Source organism: Ambystoma mexicanum, chromosome 9 (assembly GCF_040938575.1).
Source record: "Ambystoma mexicanum isolate Mex_15411 chromosome 9, UKY_AmexF1_1, whole genome shotgun sequence".
NCBI classification, from domain to species: domain Eukaryota; kingdom Metazoa; phylum Chordata; class Amphibia; order Caudata; family Ambystomatidae; genus Ambystoma; species Ambystoma mexicanum.
In genome coordinates this window covers 931071777-931089326 of record NC_090931.1, presented here as the reverse complement: position 1 = coordinate 931089326, position 17550 = coordinate 931071777, and the positions used below count along the sequence as shown (strand labels likewise).

Genomic DNA, 17550 nt, shown 5'->3' with positions numbered 1-17550 from the left:
GTGCCTCTGAAACAGCGCACATGCAAACCAAAACCGTCAGTACTCTAGTACACGCAAGAACTCAACCTCAGCCAAAGACTTAATCCGGAAATGAGAGAACCTGCTCTGCTCCAGGACTGCATCTCACCTGGTGCTCCTCAAGGCACTCTGAGCAACCTGCCAACAACTAATCAACACAGCCAAGGCCTCCTATAAAAATACCATAGCAGAAGCCGACGACAAAAGCAGAGCCCTGTTCAAAGCGGTGAAGCAGTGCTTCAACCCGCTACCCAACCCTGCCATCTAGCACTCATTGAAAAATCTACCGTCATCAACAAAATTCGCCAGCACATAGACGTCCGCTCTGCATCCACAGACTCGACTTGCTTCCCTCCTTGTGAAATCTCCACACTCTTGACAGAGGACTTTGGTAGAAGCCCTGGTCGCCCTCAAAGCCACATTGTACACAGATGACATCATCCCAGCTTCCATCCTCAAGACCCACTCTGCAGAAGCTCTCCTTCCCTACCTGGACTACCTGGAGATCATCAACCGGTCCCTAACTCAAGGCCAACGTTCCATCCCAAAAACAGGACAAATCCTCCCTCTACTAAAGAACCCCACTCTGGGTCCCGACGACCTAGGTAAATATCACCCATCTTCCTTTCCTAGGAAAGATCATTGAAAAAGCGGTAGCCACACATCAGAAATCTCCTCCAAACCTACCAATCCGGGTTAGGACCCAGATGCAGAACAGACGGCAACCATACAGGTGGTCGACGCCGCCCTCAACAACCTCGACTATGGCCTCTTCATGACCTCTCGGCTGCTTTCGATACCGTGGACCACCAGGCGCTTACGGACACCCGACATCGGCGGATATGGATCAGCAAACTTGTCCTATGCAGGTTCAAGTACTACCTTGCCAACAGCAAGCAGTTGGCTCACATGGACTCCTAGATTGCCAATGCTACCCGTCACCTGTGGAGTCCTGCAGGGTTCCATCCTCTCCCCATTGATCTTCAATCTATACATGGAGCCGGTGGGAGCCCTCCTAGCCACACACATCCACCAATACGCTGATGGCACACCACTATACCTCAAGATCGACTCCATCAAGGACATCCATAGGCTCAAAACCTGCCTCGTTTATCCAGTCTTGGATGTCCAGTGCATACTTGAACCTCATTACCTCCAAGACAACATTCCTACTCCTCACCAACACCGAACACTGAGACACACAGACCTGGCTATCAACAATGAACTGAGAGCTTCACACCAGAGCTCACCTCCTGCGCCAAGTCCCTCGGGTTCCACATCGACAAATATCTCTCCTTGAAGACACACCTAGCTAAGAAAACTTAGCTTGGTATCAGCTCTCCCTCTTTCAAAAAGTCAAGCCATTTCTCCCTCCGGACAGCTTTAGATCCATTGTTGAAGCAATGGTCCTATCTGACCTGGATGGGGGCAATGACCTCCTCAAAGGCCTCCCGTCATCCTCCTTTGTGCCACTAAGAAGTGTCCTACAGGCGGCTGCACACCTCAAAGGTCTAAGCAAATACAACCACATCACCCCGGCCCTCATCGGCCTTCACTTGCTCCCACTGCATGCACGAATCGCCTTCAAGTCTTGCTGCATCATCTATAAGGCAGTTGCACTCAAGTCACCCAGCTATCTCGTGGAGAACCTCAGCATCTCTGGCGGACAGCGGACCTCAGAAGCCAGGATACGTGCAGACTTGAAATCTGCCGCTGCAAAAAAGGAAAGGACCAGACAACAAGCCTCGTCTGCCTGTGCCCCAGGATTATGGAACTTCCTCTCCGTCTGTATTAGACTGGCCCCCAACGCTCCCACAATTCAGAAAATAACTCTTCAAGGAGTCTCGCATCCAACACCTAGGCCATCACGTCGCCCCTTGCGCCACCTGGCTCACTAGATGCTGTCCACTCCTCTTCCCCTCTTCCCACCACCCAGTACAGCTGTCCCCCCCTCCTCTCTATCCTACCCACCGCTGTATACCTGTTCTGTTACCACTGAAAAGTACTCTGATATGCATCGCTAATAATGCTGCAATGAACTGCGCAGGGACCAAAAGGATGGGGGTGGGGGATTCTACCTGTGTCCAAAAGGGTTCTGATGAGCCCTGCCTACATACAAAGCCTGCTCCATCCTCATCAGGCTAAAAACCGCACAAGTTGTCACAATAGTAAACGGAAGATGCATCTGTGAAGCAGCGACATGAGCAGCATGGTCAAATTACTCCCCAGGCACTTACTGCAATGTCAACAAGCAAGTCATCGCTGACAACTAAGTCAACGAAGCAATAAGGTAAATCGTCGGGGACACTGCCCATCACTTCACCGACTACCATGTAATCAAAACCTTCTGCGGTTAGTCGACTGCCATTCTACCTCTAGGCTGGTAGGCCTGTTGTCGGTGCAACCTCAAAAACATGCACCTAGATAATCTTTCACCACTATGGTCCCCAATTGCACCATAACATGACATTTACATTTTAAAACCCTATGTTCTGCCTGTTTAATCTAAGCTCTTGGATATCCCTTCAGAGGACATCCTACAGCATGAGATGGACTCAGACTTTAAGGGCCCAGAGGTTGTCTTCTGCGAGGAGGAGTTACAAATTGAGGATCCTCTGTCGCAGCTTATAAAATGCACCTGATAGCCAAGAGCAGTTTCTGCTGATGGAGCCATTCAGACGGCCAAGACCAGTGCACAGCCTGAAGCTCATTTTTGGTCTATGGACATTCTATCCACCTTGAAACCTTAGTAACTGAATTACAAACGAAGGTGCCCAGCACCAAGGCCTGCACAGCCCAAGCTCTGGTCTCCAATCTGACATTGTGGAGAAGCTCCAACGGAGGAAAACCTCCTAAGAGCGCAGCCTGTCAACATACCCTGTGGTACAGATTCCCAGGATGCGACTGATCATGAAACTCCTCCGAGCATTCTTAATCAACAAACGAATTTGATGACTTTATCCCTGTTGATGGGCAAGAGGAAGAGTACCCTCCCAGAGTTTCCCTTCTTGATGAGATTGGGCATTTTATAACACCAAAGCGAAGGTTGACAAAATGTTCCATCTGCTCCCCATGCAACAGAGAAGAGGGATTCTTGTACCAGAGTAGAATCAATGTGAAGACCTTAATGGCGGTACCCATTCTAGAAGACATTTGGGAAGATGGTCTAGTGGCCATGAGGAAACATTAAACTGCTCAGGACAATAGAGACCACATAAACAAAAAATATAGAGCTCCTGATATCCCCCGAAGTGTTTTGGGCACAACCAAACTGGGATTCAGTGGTCTTGGTTGCCACTTAAGATTGGCAAATCCATCCTCGCCGGCACTGTCCTGCCAGACGGAGCAGGCTGACCATTCAATGCATTTGGTAAACTAGTTATCTTCACAGCTGTACTATTAAAGCTGTGAATTCTCTAGCCATCCAGGCCTGATACAACAGAGAAATGCAATATAAAATGGGTCCTCTTCTTTAATTCTTGACAGACAATAAAAAGCTAGCAGCCTTGATGCTTTTCAGAAAGCATGAAGTTGTGGTAACCCATCCTCTAGCCTTTCTCTCCCTTCACCCTCTTAACCTGGCTGCAAACCTCTCCCAGCATTGCCTCCACTTCTCTTGCAGCCCCAGCCTTTATTCCGTCCACTCATTCCTACCCCAACCATCTCCCAGCTTGCTATTCTGTTCCCTTTGTATCCACAAACACTCCAGCCTTTCTCCTTCCACTCAGCCAGACACCAAACCCCTCTTAGCACCCCCTCTGTCCCTCTTGGCAGACCCAGTCCCTCCCACTCCACCGGGCTGCAACCCTCTACTAGCTTCCCCTCTGCTCTTTCTGCCTGCCAGCTTTTCCCCCTCCTCATGTATTCCCACAGGACTCAAAATAAGGATTTGAAGAGTAGGATCGAAAAAAGCAGCTCCTGGATTGTGTGTGTGTGTGTGTGTGTACGTACGTACATCTTTGTTGTTTTTGGAACAACCTTCAAAACTACACAAACACAATTCTCTGACACCCAACCCAGAATTCCTACCAAATTGTGTAAATATTAGGGCACACATCTGTCAACCCCACCTTACTCCAGAGAGTACCCCTCTGCCTGTTAATGGGTGAGGTGGTACCTTGCTGGCTCCACGAGACCGCCTGTGGGGACATCTTGCATATAATCCCGGACAACCCATCACAATCCCTGGAGGGCCGGCTCTTAAAATGAATACTGATTACAAATTCTGCTCGGATGTCTTTATTCAGTTGTTGCACAAAGCTTTCTCAGGGGCAGGGGCATGGGAGATTGTTGTTTAGCAAAGGGCCAGCAATGGTGCAAATTCGAGATTCATGTTATTGGACTGATCATCCTATTTCTCCCCCCTGAAATGACTTTTCTTTCGCTTCCCTTAGTCTTCCTGTAGCTGCCACCTTTGGGCTGAAGGATGGAGCACCCAGCATTGTGGGGCACTTTCAGGAATCTACAATCTAGTCTGCATTTCCTGACCCTCATTTTATCTTGAACTCCCTATAGGGTTGCAGCATAATGCCGAAACCCAAGTTAAGGAGTTGCCTCAGCACCAAGTGAGTGGTGGCTGGTTGGGGGAGAGCGGATTTTGCTTTGGCCTCTGGCTGTTATTACTGTGTGAGAGGCACTAGGGTAGACCTCTGATAGAAACGAACTGCAATCCTGACCAATATTGTTTTGCTGCCTAGGTGGGCTAACATCCCTACTAGCCATGGATTATAGCACCTGGACAAGTTAGAGTTAGGTTTGAGGCACATCTTAACTTGCGAAACAGCATACCAAGGAAGATGAATTGCATTTGTGGGGTTCTTGTATTTCAAGCAGCCATTTCTCTGCACCGAAAAGTCTTGCCTACCCTAACCATTCACATGTAGTTTATGGCAATGAGTGGAGTATTGGGGGCTACCCCTTACCTAATCTATCACTTCACAGAACTCTCACTCTCTCGGGGTCTCTCTCTCTCAGGGTCCCTCTCTCTCCGGTCTCTCTCTCTTTCGGTCTTTCTCCATCAGTCTCCCTCTCATTTTGAGTCTGAATTTAACAGTGGCAGCGTGGAAAGGTGAAATGGTACCAGTTTACAAGAGGCCAATGGTAGGAGTTTAAGGAGGAAACCAGGTTGTTTTGACTTATAAGGCATTTTTCCACTCCCAACTGACTACTCTCTAGGTTCTCCTACAAGTTTGCACTACACACACACACCTCCCAAAGACCACTTCCAAGAGCAGAGCCGTTAGCACACCAACGCTAATCAAGCTATTGCCAAGCTAACCTCTTGATCACTTACACATTCCTCTCTGTCCCCATCAGCGCCTAATCAGACCCAAAGCGCTGCAATCTAGCTGATGGTCTTGGACATTACACTTTGGATAACACACTCCCAAGTATTTGTGCCAAAGCCATAGAAAGCAGATCGGCACCAATGGCCACCATCTTCCTCTTTTTTTTTCTTACATGGCTAAACACAGGGAGGCTATCATAAAACCACTTTATATTACTCTTGAGTTGTTCTATTGGTAATATGAGCTGCACTGGATGTTTATCTTGGTCTGCTGGTTTACCCGATTGGACTGATTTTTTCAAAACATATATCTGGATTTTAACTTGGAAGCCTTTGTATTCATTGTTCAATATTTGGACTTGCTTAGTGTTACGTTGTGCCTTTTTTGTTTTTCAAGGTTTTTTCCTGGATGGCAGAGGTCGAAATTCAGATTCAAGAAGCAGGAGCTGAAAGTAGCTCCTGGATGTGGAGGATTTTTCTCTGACCAGGAATTATTCACCTGATCTAGGGGCTGTTAAAGTAAAGTCTCTGTTTCCTTAGAAAATTGACTGTGTAATGAATGAGTTAAAAAAAATCTGCAGATCATAAACTACTTACTCCAATGTCCCGTCCCATTTCCTCCATACGTATGGGACATTCCTCCATCCTGTGGGACGGGACCGGAGCACTTTGTAAAGCATCAAAGAATCTTTGCAAAAGTTTTTTGTCCTTCCTCTTTCTACGCGGGTACTGCACACGGCCGTAACCCCGCCCATCTTGGCTCCGTCCTGCGTATCCCCATTAGTCCTTTTCTTCGCTCGTTCGAGACTATATGCGCTTGCATGTGCGGAAGTTTTCTTCCTTTTTTCCTCCTCTCTGGCTCTCGCTAGCGATCGCATAGTAGTCTGTCTATGCCGTTTTAAGCTAGACTTCCCGAATTTTTCTTCGTGTCAGCGGCGCTTCACGAGGGCGGATCCCCATCCTCTTTGTTTAGAGTGTTTGGGTCCCGATCACCGTTGGGACTCCTGTTTCTATTGCGATTCCCTTTCAGTCCGGGCTCTTCTTTACTTTCTAGGGCACCCTGGCCAGGGGACTCCTTCCCGGGGTCTTCCTGGTCCGGGAGGAGCGTTGATTGCTCTGTCACCAGGGCTTGCCCTGTGGTGCCTTCTGGGCCTAAAAGGTGTACCAGAGTTTTCTCTGAGGGTCTCTGTAAGGGGCCTGTGGACACCAGAGTACAATCTGAGGCCCCTCCTGTGGGGGCTGCTTGTAGACGTAGTTCTACTGAATCGTGGGGTACCGGAACTTGCTCCGAGGCCTCCTTATTTGGAGCTTCCCTCAAAAGTACCGGGGTGTGCCCTGAGGCCTCAGCTGGGCTTGGTGATACCGAACGTATGCTCGAGGCCCGCTGTGAAGAGGCTTCTACCGGACCTGGGTCCGAGGTCCCTCGTGCAGAGGCTAAGGTAACCAACAGTTCTGAGAGGGCCTTATCGGTGAAAGGTGTTTCTCACGGTAACCTCTCTTGTGGCTACGCCAGAACTGCTGAGAGGGCAAGGAGTGAGTAATTTAACCGTAGTTCCTCCTTTACCGGCCGTGCCGAGGTCCTTCCTGTAAAGGCTAGTTTGGCTATTGGTATGTCGCAGAAATATCCCAGGCCGCATAGTACCGGCTCGGCCGAGGTTCCTTGTGTAAAGGCTAAAATAAAGACCCTTGATCCACCGGTGGGGACCCCTGCCTCACTTCCACACTTGTCGCAGTTCTCCTCAGGTGATGACAAAATGGTGGCCGTTCCCGCCAAAACCACGGCGGCCATTTTGGGTGCTTCCCCCTACAATTACGCCATCGGCCTCAGGTGTAGGGATTGGGTCTGTTGGTGAACATAGGGTTCCTTGTGCGCATCCGTTTCATCCGGTTTACGACTGGAACGCCCGGATGCCCCTTCCGCACAACATCTCGCTGCCTGCGGGTTCAGCACCCTTGATTTATGTGGACACCTCTGGGGCTGGGCCTACTTGGCAACGCTCCCCTCTGCGTCCCTGGAATTATCCCCCTTACGAGAGGCCTTCTCCGGCAGCTCCAAAGCTTTTTTTTTTACATTTTTTTTTTTAATTTATTTGCTTTTTTTTTGTAGTTTTGTTTTATTTTTATTTTTTTGGGCAAATTTCAGGTACTCGTGCGTACCAACCCCATGAGAGAGTATTTCAAGGGCCTTTTTAGGGAGATATGCCCATCTGCGCCACCGGTTCCACCCGCATCTCCGGTGGTTCCGCCAGCACCGCCTTTGCCTGCGGGGCCTCCCCCTACCCTTCCGCCCTTGCCTCAGTTGTCCCCGGTGGACAAGGTGGTGCCTACGTGGTTCAGCAGGATCCTGACCTGTCTGATGATGCGCAGGGCGATCAGGACAGCGAAGACCAGCCCCGCTCTATCAGAGCCTTTCACAACGGGGTGCTGGACATGTCTATTGGATGCAGGAGGGTATGCTTTCGGGGGCGTTCACCTGGTCTCCTTTGGAGCGTACCGGCTTGTTCTTGCAGAAGGACGTTTTGGCCGAGGTCCGTCTAGGAGAAGCCACACTCTGGACTTTTCGTCAATAAGAAAATTGACGTGCGCTATAGGCTGCATTCTTCGAGAGAGGTGGCTCTGGCATCTTGTCCGCCCCCCTCCTCCACGGTGGTGGCTGCGGCCACTTTGCAGCCCAGGCCTGCAGCACCCTCTTCTACGACGGCTACTCAGGTCCTGGGTAAAGAGGACAAGCTCATTGACTCCCTTGGGAGGAAGATTGTCGCTAACTCGGCCCTGCAGCTACGGCAGGCCAATGCAGAACTGGTGTTAGCGGGGGCGAATATGAAGATGTGGAAAGGTCTGTCGGAGTTGGAGGAGTTCATTCCAGTCGAGAAGTTGGAGGACTTTAAGGCGGGATTGTCGGATGCCAGGGTCTTGGCCCAGGATCTGCTGGAGGCCGCGACTCATCACGTTGATACTTCAGCCCGGGGCCTTATGCTTGGAGTTGACACCTCTCGGCAGGCTTGGTTGCATGCCACCAAGTTCTCAAAGGAGGTGCAAGACAAAGTGTTGGACCTGCCATTTGACGGCAAGGAGCTTTTTCATTCCTCAACTGATGTGGAGCTGACCAAAACGAAGGACAGCACCCAAACCGCCAAGTCCTTGTCCATCCTGGTAAAACCCCCTTTTAGGACTCAGAGGCCGTTGTCACAAAGCTGGCCCTCCTCTGGTTTCAGGGGGTTTCTAGACCGGAAATCCCACAGAGTGGATACCCCTTCAAGGAATTCCCGCCAGAGGCAGCAACAGACTCGGTTTTTCTCCCGTTCTTCAGTAACACCACTGAAAAACCTGCCAGATGAGGGTTCTCCGTGCTCGCATGAGACCCCGGTGGGACGACGCATTGCGTCTTATTGGGAGGCGTGGCAGACCATCACCGAGGACAGGTGGGTCTTGTCAGTCGCTTGGGTGGGCTTCCGCTTACCTCTACCCCACCCTTCAACCCTCCTTTTCAGCAGTCTGGGTCGCCTTCCCTCAGAGCTGAGATTCAGAAATTGCTGGACCTCAGCAGTGGAACCCGTTCCCCTAGGGGAGCGAGGGAAGGGCTTCTACTCCCGTCTGTTTACGGTGCCCAAACCCAACCAGGCTGGCCTGCGCACCATCGTAGACCTTTCCCAGTTAAATCTTTTCCTACCCCAAGAGAAATTAAAGATGATCACGCCCAGCCAGATACGGTCCTCTTTGCAGATGGGCGATTGGCTCAGCGTGGTAGACCTTCAGGATGCGTACATGCATATACTGATCTGGAATCCACACAGAATACACCTCTGTTTCTCTGTGGGAGAGGAGCTTTTCCAGTTTCGAGTGCTTCCTTTTTGCCTCCGCTTGGCACCACGTGTCTTCACGAAGATGTCGGTGATTGCAGCTTCTCTTTGTCTGCAAGGTATCCATGTGTATCCGTATTTGGACGATTGGCTCGTATGCTTCCTTTGCCCGGTTAGGGCCGCGGGCAATCTGCAGTCTCTCCTCCAGCTCCTATTCCACCTCGGGCTGTCGGTGAACTGGCGGTCTCTCTGGACTTGATTTTCCTGGGTTTTCGTTGGAACACGATCGACTGCAGAGTTTACCTGACCGGGGACAGAATGGCAGATCTGTTGGCAACGTGTCAGATTTTTGCACAGTCGGAGAGAATGTCGGCCTGGTGGTTCCAGAGGCTTCTGGGACTCATGGCTTCCTGTGTCTTGGCCTTACCGCTCGCTTGTCTCAAGATGAGGCAGACTCAGATGGCTCTTCGGAGTTCTTGGCGTCAGGCTGTGGATCCGGACTCCAAATTGATATTGATTCTGGCTTCAATGAGAGCGGACCTGGAGTGGTTGTAGTCTCTCAGCAACCTCTCGGTGGGTGCAGGGTTTCAAGACCCAGCCCCGGTGGTGACCCTCACGACGGACTCCTCCCATCTGGGGTGGGGTGCGACGTTGGATCTTCTTTAGGTCTCGGACCTTTGGTCGCCTCAGGATAAGCTCCTTCACACACATCAAACAGTGGTGGCTCCTCCACAGTGGTGGCTGCGGCCACGTTGCAATCCAGACCTGCAGCGTCCTCCTCTGCGACGACGACTCAGGTCTTGGGAAAGGAGGACAAGCTCCTGGACTCCCTAGGGAGGAAACTCTTTCCCAATTCGGCCTTGCACCTCAGGCAGGTCAATGCAGAATTGATTTTGGCGGGAGCTAACATGCGGATGTGGAGAGGTCTGTCGGAGTTTGAGGAGCATATCCCGGTCGAGAAGCTGGAGGATTTCAGAGGAGGCCTTTCCGATGCCAGGGTCTTGGCCCAGGATCTCCTGGAGGCTGCGGCTCATCACGTAGACACCTCGGCTTGGGGTCTGATGTTAGGGGTTGATACCTCGCGGCAAGCATGGCTGCATGCCACTAAGTTCTCGAAGGAGGTGCAAGACAAGGTCCTGGACCTTCCATTTGATAGTAAGGAGCTTTTTCACTCTTCTACTGATGTAGAGCTCACCAAAACCAGAGACATCACTCAGTCGGCCAAATCTTTGTCTGTTCTGGTTAAACCTCCCTTCAAGACTCCAAGGCTGTTGTCGCAAGGTCGACCTTCCTCTGGTTTTAGGGGCTTCCTCGACCGCAAAAATCGTAGAGTGGATACTCCTGCGGGAAATAACCGCCGCAGACAAAAGCGTATGCGGTATTTCTCCCGCTCCTCAGCCTCCTCATTAGGTTCAGGTGGCACCGCCACTGATAAACCTGCCATATTAGGGTTTTCCGCGCTCGCACGAGACCCCGCATTGCGTTTCATTGGGAGGCGTGGCAGACCATCACAGAAGACAGATGGGTCTCGTCAGTCGCTCATACGGGCTTCCGCTTACCTTTACCCCCTACCCCACCCCTCAACCCTCCTTTTCAGCTGTCGGCTCACCCTCCCTCAAGGCCGAGGTTCAGAAATTTCTGCTCCTCAGAGTCGTGGAACCCGTTCCACTTGGGGAGCGAGGGGAGGGCTTCTACTCCCGGCTGTTTACGGTGCCCAAACCCAATCAGGCTGGCCTGCGCACCATCCTAGACCTTTCCCAGTTCAATCTTTCACTACCCCAAGAGAAATTCAAGATGATCACACCCGCCCAGATTCGCTCCTCGTTGCAGGCGGGCGATGGGCTCAGCATGGTGGTTCTTCAGGACGCGTACATGCATATCCTGATTTGGAACCCACAAAGGAGATATCTCCGCTTCTCTTTGGGAGAGGAGCGCTTCCAGTTTCAAGTGCTTCCTTTTGGCCTCAGCTCGGCAGCGCATGTCTTCACGAAGATGATGTTGGTGATTGCGGCCTAACTTCGTCTCCAGGGTATCCATGAGTATCCGTATTTGGACGACTGGTTCTTATGCCGGGGTGCGCCCGAGGCCTTGGTGGGACTTGGTGCTACGGGACGGATGTTCGAGGCCCGCACGAGTAAGGCTGCTACCGGACCTGGGTCCGAGGTCCCTCGTACAGAAGTTAAAGCTACCAACATTTCTGAGGGTCTGGCAAGGCCTTATCGGTGAAGGTTGTTACTCACCGTTCCTGCTCTTGCGGCAACACCAGATCTGTTGAGGGGGCAAAGAAGGGAAATTCTTCTTTTACCGGCAGCGCCGAGGTCCTTCCTGAGAAGGCTAATTTGGCGGTTGGTATGTTGCAGAAACATTCCAGGCCTCATAGTACCGGCTCTGCCGAGGTTCCTTATGTTAAGGCTAAAGTTAAGACCCCTGATCCATCGACGGGGACCCCTGCCTCACTTCCTCACGTGCTGCAGTTCCCCTCAGGTGATGACAAAATGGCGCCTGTTCCCACCACGACTGCGGCGGTCATTTTGAACGCTACCCCTACAGCTTCGCCATCGGCCTCAGGTGTAGGGCTGGTTTCTCAGCCTTGTGCGCATCCTTAACGGTCAGTTTATGACCAGAATGCTCAGATACCCCTTCCGCACAATGTTTTGTTGCCTGCGGGGTGGGCACCTTTGGGTTGATCTGTCCATCCAGATATAGGAGTGGGCCATGCTTCATGGCGTCTGGCTGATTGCGGTGCACATCCCGGGCCAGCTGAATGTCACAGCGGATGCCCTCAGCCGGCAAACAGTGGTCCGCTACGAGTGGGAGTTGAAGGCGGAGGTCCGCTCATGGACTTTTTTGTGTTGGGGCACACCGGAGGTGGACCTCTTCGCTACAGTGGTAAACAAGAATCTTCCTCGGTATGCCTCCAGAGGGGGGCTGAGAGCCTCCTCTCTGGGGGATGCTCTCGAGATTCCATGGCACAACATGAGAGCTTACGCCTTCCCGCCTCTTCCTCTAGTTCGTCGAACAATTGGGAAGCGGAAGAACTCTGTGCACTGTTCCCTTCTGCTCATGGCCCCGTGGTGGCTGGACAGTTTTTTGGTTCTCAGAACCTCAACACCTGTCGGTGTTTCCGCTGATCAGGTTACCAGTAACCCCAGATCTTCTTCATCAAGGGGAACAGCAGATGTGGCACCCCTAACCACAATCGCTCAGCTTGGCGGCACGGTGCCTGAGTTCAAGTCTTAGAGCATTTTAACTTGTCTACGGGTATCATGCGTATTATCCAGGCAGCCAGGGAACCCTCGACCAGATCCCAATACAGGAGTAAATGGCTCAGGTTCTGTCGTTGGTGTTTGGAAAAGCAGTTGGATCCGAGGGTGGCTACGATTGACACAGGGCTGTCCTTCGTGTCCTCCCTAGCAGAGTCGGGTGTTTAAGTTCTGCATGACAGAACTTACCTTTCAGCGGTTTCCGCTTATCTTGCTATAGACCAATGCTCTTATTCTCTGAGTAACCCAGTGGTTAAGAGGCATTTTGCAGGCTTGACACGCCTCTACCCATCCGGTTCGTAGTCCGCACTCGCCTGGGGACCTAAATGTAGTCCTGACGGCGCTGTGCCATAAACCCTTTGAGCCAATGGCTACGGGTGTCCTGGAAAGTGTCCTTTCTGGTAGCCATTACGTCAGCGAGGAGAGTTGGTGAGCTCCAGGCATTGTCGGTGGAGCACCCTTTCTTGGTCTTTCACAAGGACAAGGTATTCCTTCGGACGAACCCAGCTTTCCTACCAAAGGTAGTGACTGAATTCCATCTGAATCAGTTGATTTCCGTTCCGGTCTTTTTTCCGAACCCTGTCTCGGAGGCGGAAAGGGTTCTACACTGCCTGGATGTCCGAAGAGCTCTTAGGTTCTACATGGACAGGACTTCTGAGCTTCGGAGCTCTTCCCAACTGTTTGTGACCTCCGGTAAGCCTCAGGGCAGGTCGGCGTCTAAGGCATCGATTTCCAGATCGATTACCGCCTGTATCACGGAATCTTTCACCGTCCAAAAGCTGAAACCTCCTAAAGGTATCCATGCACACCAGGTGCGATGCAAGGCAGCCGCGGTTGCTTTTCAGAAGTATGTTCCCTGGGAGTCCATCGCTAAAGCGCCTACTTGGGGCCCCCCCATCTGCTTTCTGCAAGCATTACTGCCTCGATATGAGCTCTAGAGCTGACGCTCAGTTCGGCCAGGCTGTGCTGAAGATCCTGTGTCAGTAAGGGCTATTTCCATCCACCCATAGTTCCTGTAAGGAGTGCTTGGGAATCTCCCATAAGTATGGAGGAAAGGGGACAGGACGTAGGAGTATTAACGGGTTACTCACCGTAGTGACCACCTTACTCCTAGTCCATAGTCCCCTTTCCTCCATACGCCCGCCCGCCGTCCCCTCTAATAAGGTTCCTCTGTTATTGCTAATGGGTCTTTGACACTGCGATAGAAAAGGACTGATGGGCGAAGCGCGGGGCGGAGCCAAGGTGGGCGGGGTTACAACTGCGTGCCGGGCCCTGCGCAGGAAAGAGAGGAGGTGCTCTGGTCCCGTCCCATAAGTATGGAGGAAAGGGGACTATGGACTATGGACTAGGAGTAAGGTGGTCACTACAGTGAGTAACCTGGTAAAAATTTGCCAGCATTGAATTCATTGATTGCACTGAATCTTTATGGGAAAGACTCATGAACGGTGTACATTACCCACTAATTTTAGCATTAGGAAATTTTTGTAAAATTGTAGAAAAAGAACTCGTGAGCTTTGAAACTCGAGATGAAATTAACAAAGTTGTGCGATTTTTTTTTTTTTTTATTTTTTTTTTATATTCACAATGTTTCTTTAATGTATACATCAACCTAAAATGCATTTTAAATATTTTGCGCAATATGTTTTTGTAACAGATGAATATGTGAAATAAGAATGTAAAAATGTTTAATACTGTTTTAATGCATTTTGTATGAATTGTATTTTTAAGATAGGATTATGATTCATTTTTGTAAAGGTTTAATTTTAACCAAATACAAATAAAAATAAGAAAAATTTAAAATAAGAGTTTCTGACCCTGCTCTGAGGAATTTCCCTACCTAAACCAAAACTAAGCAACTGTCGTGTCCAGAAATTCGATTCTGACCCTCACACTAAAACTAAACTATAAAGGTGGAAGGGGAAATGTTTTTAACCTTTGAAGCTCTTGCAAAAGTGTTTTATAAAAGAAGAATAAATAGTTCCAACACAAGTTATTTATGTATGAAGAGTTCTTGTTTCAAAATGGGGGGTTTGCTTTCCCTGGATTTCACTTCAAGGAGTACAACAGTTCCTTGTGCCTTTCTTGGCCCACAATAGCTCCCTAGCTTTGTAAATCTTTCTGCCAGTACTTGGCTTTTCCTCATGCTTAACACAGTTCTGATATTACTCTACTTGGAAGTTCTTATTCCCTACAAACGTTTAATTGCCTGGTATACTCTGCTGCCAGGTCTTCTCAGATTCATACGTATGATTGCCTGGTGTACTCTCCTGCCAGTGCTTCTGTTCCTTTCACAATTGTAATTGCCTGGTATATTCTCCAGACAGGGCTTCTTGCATTCACACAGGGTTTCTAACCATTGCCACAATTGTATTTACTTGGTTGGATAGTATACTCTCTTGATATTCATTTTGATTTGGTGTTCCCATGTATTTACATTCTGTGCATTCACATACGGACCAGGGTTTTAAATCTTATCCCCATTTTTACAACTGGTCACTCTGCTTTCTCTTTCTGTGGTTATTGTTACTGTTATTGGTATTTGGTACAATTGCTGATACTCCCGGGGTCCCCTCTGATGTTGGGCTGACACACCAGCTCTTGCTGGTGTTCTCGAGCTCCTTTGTGATCGTTCGGTGAAGCTATGCCACTGTGATTCCCCTTGTGGCTGTTACCTGTTTGTTTCCCTGTCTCTCACAGCGTCTCTTCCACACGCTCGCTTTGACTCCAGCTCCGGTAAGCAAAGGGTTGCTTGTGGCGGTCTGCGAATGCCCAGGAGTCTTTCTCTGGCTCCTTGCGTGACCCGCTCTGTCAGTGCCTCCCTTCTTTGCTGATGAGCTGCCTGGTTCCACCACGCCTCCTTCTGCTTTGGAGCCTCGCAGAGATGCGACACATCTCGCCAGCATCGGCTTCTAGCATCTGGTTTCCGTCGTGTTTTCCAGACACAGGTGTCTGCAGAAAGACTGGAGCGCTCGCTTGGTTTGTGGTTTCTCCCGCTCTACACTTCTTTCCCTCTTCTTCATCACAGTACTTGAGTGATTCTGGGACAAGAAGCCCATTGTTGGAGATTGCCATTTAAATCTATTGTCATGATGCCTACCTCCAAGGACCCAGGTCCGACCCAGCAACCCCAGAGGCAGGCATCATTTCCCCCAGGGGAGTGCCAGCAGTTGGACCTCTGTCCTATCGCCTTAGGCGCCAGGCTCATAAAGCTAGACATGTGTTCAAGTGTTTTAATGTGCACTTACCTGATGCAGACCATGCTGCCACATCCAGGCCCTCTTGAGGCCTGAATAGGAACTACTTTACCTGTGGGACTACTTTCCACCCGGGTGTGGTCGGGGAAGGAAACATACCTGATCGGAGGAAGGATACACACTTGGAACTTCTTCCAAAGCTATTTAAACCACACCCGATCAGCAACTCACGCTTCGCGTTGTTCTGCTCCTCGCAGCTGGACGCTCACCGTGTCAGCTCCTGCATCTGGACTTCAGCCACGCCTGTCAGCATCCTGGGTCACCTGCAAAGGGAGACAAGAGACCTACCAGCTAATCTGCACCACGGAGACATCACCAACGATCCTGAAAGGGAAGAAAATCATTTTTAAAAGCATTTCGTTACGATCGCTGCAGCGCTGCATTTCACTCACCTTTCCTGGGTTCCTCCATCTTCAGCAGCGATCATCCGGATACACAGCCACTTCCCAGAGCCTAGAGAAAAAGACAAGAATAAGAGGTGAGAGAAGGAAGGGAATAGGAAAAGCTCAGTTTCCTTCTAAGACTTACCTGTTGGGTCATTCCCATTTCATTTCGGGTCTTGCTGCTTCCAAGCAGGACCCCGGCCCCTATGGGGGAAAAAAGACAAAGACATTAGATGAGCGAATGCAAAAACATTACCTGAGCGCTCATCTAGGACTTACCAGATCTTTACTGCAACTGCACGTTTCACTTCGGGTCGGCGCCATATCTCCGGCATTCCGAACCCCGGCCCCTATGGGGAAAAGACATCAACATCAGCGCTTTGTTGCAAGAAGTCTCCAAAGGAATCTTCATTCATCACCTGAAAAAAGACAATGAACATTATTATTTAAAGCTTGAACTTTTGAACTTTCAACAGAACTTTACAGCGCCTTACCAGTATAATCAAGCTTACCTGAACTCCCATTCAACCTCAATCCAGTGAAGTAACTGGGTTCAACGTGCCCCTGCGTCAGAAGCAGGATGGAGAGCTCGTCCTTTCAGACCCTAAGGTGAGACTTCATGGGAAATCGTGGAAGGGTATCGTGGAGGGTTGGAAGAGAGTGAGAGGCTTGAGCATAACTCAGTCAGTAGGTAATACTCCCTTTTCACGCACAGGGGAATATTCCTGCGAGCCGGAGAAGCCAGAGTAGAGGGCCCTTCCTGTCCATCTTCAGAGTCCTGCGCTTCACCATTGAAGAAGCATCAGCACTCGAAGCCAGACCTGCGCCTCCGTGGGAATCAGGTGAGCGTTACATCTATTGAAGCTTTTGAAATCCAAGTACTTTTGGATGATTGAAAAATGGATCAGGAGAAGGTAGTCTTGTAATTTCTACAAGATGGTTGGGGGTTAGGCTCATTTGGTGTGGAGAAAGGTTTCCCCTATTCTTCAAAGGGGGAGGTGTAGACTAATGACAGTAGATCATGAGGTCCTTGGGTACGGGGGTGGGGGAGATTATCGTCGCAGGCAAATGGGGATAACGTGTCCCATCCAATGAAGCCATCCATCTCCCTGAAGGTTGTCTCCTTCCTCAGATAGACACCCCCAAGGTCAGGACCAGGTAGCGGCTGCCGTTCCATGGCCACGTGGGAGTAGGTCATCAATAGGAGATCAGCGAAGACTCCATTGGATTCATCACAATACCCTGTGGCAATGAAGTGGGCACAATACTACTTTCTCTTGAGACCGGACAACTTGGCAACCCAGAATGGTTCTTCGACCTTTCAGCTGTACTTTTTGGGAACACCTTTTGCGACTCAAGTCTCAAACATTTTGCGGTCCTTGTACACTTCCTTCCCTCTCTCTCTCTCTCTCTCTCTCTCTCTCTTGGACCAGGTGGCTTTACAAAAAACGCAGCTGAGACTCTGCTCTTGGGGATTCATTTCTCTGATTTGCTCTTTTTAGCTAGAGACCTGTAGTTCTAATGGACCTGCCACTTCTCAATGGG

General features: G+C 50.2%; 1 protein-coding gene across 1 annotated transcript in view; it reads left to right on the top strand.

Moving 5' to 3' along the window:
* AGPS (alkylglycerone phosphate synthase) overlaps nt 1-17550 on the top strand; it is a 1795747-nt gene that overhangs the window by 146889 nt on the left and 1631308 nt on the right. The window lies entirely within an intron of this gene.